The sequence below is a fragment of the Arachis stenosperma genome, chromosome 4, assembly GCF_014773155.1.
Source record: "Arachis stenosperma cultivar V10309 chromosome 4, arast.V10309.gnm1.PFL2, whole genome shotgun sequence".
Taxonomy (NCBI): domain Eukaryota; kingdom Viridiplantae; phylum Streptophyta; class Magnoliopsida; order Fabales; family Fabaceae; genus Arachis; species Arachis stenosperma.
The window spans coordinates 57,009,044-57,011,983 of NC_080380.1; positions in this window are offsets into that span (position 1 = coordinate 57,009,044).

Consider the following 2,940-nt stretch of genomic DNA (forward strand, 5'->3'; position numbering starts at 1 on the left):
TGTAGAGGGGCTTTATGTTAGTGGTGCACAAAATTGTGATCATCAATGGCACCATCAACATGGTACGCTCAATTGTAATCTCAACTCTTTATCACAACTTTGCACAACTAACCAGCAAGTGCACTGGGTCGTCCAAGTAATAAACCTTACGCGAGTAAGGGTCGATCCCACGGAGATTGTTGGTATGAAGCAAGCTATGGTCATCTTGTAAATCTCAATCAGGCGGTTTCAAATGGTTATGGAGGATTGATAATTAAAAGATGAATAAAACATAAAATAAAGATAGTGATACTTATGCAATTCATTGGTGAGAATTTCAGATAAGCGTATGGAGATGCTTTGTCCCGTTCTCTCCTTTCAATTGATTTTGTGACTTCCCATGATCATCAACGTATAGAAAACATAAGATAACAATGGAAAATAGATAAATATAACATTGGGTTACCTCCCAACAAGCGCTTCTTTAATGTCAGTAGCTTGATAGTGGGCTCTCATGGAGCCTCACATATGTTCTGAGCAATGTTGGAACCTCCCAACACCAAACTTAGAGTTTGAATATGAGGGTTCAACACCAAACTTAGAATTTGGTTGTGGCCTCCCAACACCAAACTTAGAGTTTGATTGTGGGGGCTCTGTTTGACTCTGATTTGAGAGAAGCTCTTCATGCTTCCTCTCTATGGTTACAGAGGGATATCCTTGAGCCTTAAACACAAAGGATTCTTTATTCATTTGGATGATCAATTCTCCTTTGTCAATATCAATCACAGCCTTTACTGTGGCTAGGAAGGGTCTGCCAAGGATGATGGATTCATCCATGCACTTCCCAGTCTCTAGGATTATGAAATCAGCAGGGATGTAATGGCCTTCAATCTTTACTAGAACATCCTCTACAAGTCCATAAGCTTGTTTTCTTGAATTGTCTGCCATCTCTAGTGAGATTCTTGCAGCTTGCACCTCAAAGATCCCTAGCTTCTCCATTACAGAGAGAGGCATGAGGTTTATGCTTGACCCTAGGTCACACAGAGCCTTCTCAAAGGTCATGGTGCCTATGGTACAAGGTATTGAGAACTTCCCAGGGTCCTGTCTCTTTCGAGGTAATTTCTGCCTAGTCAAGTCATCCAGTTCCTTGGTGAGCAAAGGGGGTTCATCCTCCCAAGTTTCATTACCAAATAACTTGTCATTTAGCTTCATGATTGCTCCAAGGTACTTAGCAACTTGCTCTTCAGTGACATCTTCGTCCTCTTCAGAGGAAGAATACTCATCAGAGCTCATGAATGGCAGAAGTAATTCCAATGGAATCTCTATGGTCTCAGTTTGAGCCTTAGATTCCCATGGTTCCACATTAGGGAACTCATTGGAGGCCAGCGGACGTCCATTGAGGTCTTCCTCAGTGGCGCTCACTGCCTCTTCCTCCTCTCCAAATTCGGCCATGTTGATGGCCTTACACTCTCCTTTTTGATTCTCTTCTGTTTTGCTTGGAAGAGTATTAGGAGGGAGTTCAGTAACTTTCTTACTCAGCTGACCCACTTGTGCATCCAAGTTTCTAATGGAGGACCTTGTTTCAGTCATGAAACTTTGAGTGGTTTTGATTAGATCAGAGACCATGGTTGCTAAGTCAGAGTGGCTCTGCTTAGAATTCTCGGTAGGTTGCTGAGAAGATGATGGAAAAGGCTTGCCATTGCCAAACCTGTTTCTTCCACCATTATTGTTGTTGAAACCTTGTTGAGGTCTCTGTTGATCCTTCCATGAGAGATTTGGATGATTTCTCCATGAAGGATTATAGGTGTTTCCATAGGGTTCTTGATGGTGTTTTTGTGGAAAAATGATTTTCCAACACACAAATCCAACCGGCAAGTGTACCGGGTCGCATCAAGTAGTAATAACTCACTTAGAGTGAGGTCGATCCCACAGGGATTGATGGATCAAGCAATTTTAGTGGGTGATTAGTTTAGTCAAGCTAACATTGAAATGAATTTGGATGAAGTGTAACCAACAGAAAGTAAATAGCAAGGAAAATTAAAGTGCAGAAAGTAAAATTGCAGGAAACTTAAATAACAAGAAAGTAAAATTGCAAGAATCCTAAATGACAAGAAATGTAAATTGCATGAAAAGTAAAGAGGGTTGGGTGCTGGAAATTAAAGAGAGCAGTAAAGCAAAGCGTAGAACAATTGCAGGGAGATTAAATTGCTTAAAATTAAATTGGAAGCAATAGGAACAGAAAGGTAAAAATGCAGATGAAGTAACAGCAGAAAAATAAATCAGCAAGAAAGCTCAATTCAAATATGAAATCTAAAATGACAAGTGAGGATCTCAGGAAATCAATGAGACTAGAAAACAAGTCTAGATCTCAATTCCTTCCTTGATCCAACCAAGAACAATTGCAGAAGGAAAGTAGATGAAAGCAGTAAAGAGAATTTAGATTCAATTCAAAATTCCTTGAATTATGCAGAAGAACAAAGCAGAGATGTTGCGGATGGAGAATGAAAACAGAATTCCTTTCAATCTCAATCCAAAATTCAAACAGAAAGGGAAATTCAGAGAGAGAACTCTCAATTCCTAAATTTAAGACAGAAGAAAAATAAAGGAAAGAGCTCCCCTACAAAGATGGAATTGATGCCTTTATATAGGCAACAAAATGAAAAATGAAAATGAAATTAAAACAAATTACAAAAATGAAAATCCTAATTTAATTGATCCATGTGCCTTTGAGTCATGTTGAGTGGGCTTTGCTTGCCTTGGATTTGAGGAGAAATGGGTTTGGTTGGCCTTGATTCAATTTGGTGAGGAATTGAATTAAATTGAATTTTGGTTGATTTTTGGCCCAAAATGTTGCTCCAGGAGGCTGCCCTGCCCTTGTGGAGGGCAGGGCAGAAATTTGGTGCATGGTGCATGAGGTTGGTGCGGCTTTGGTGTGTGTTGATGCGAGTTGGTGCGGCCATG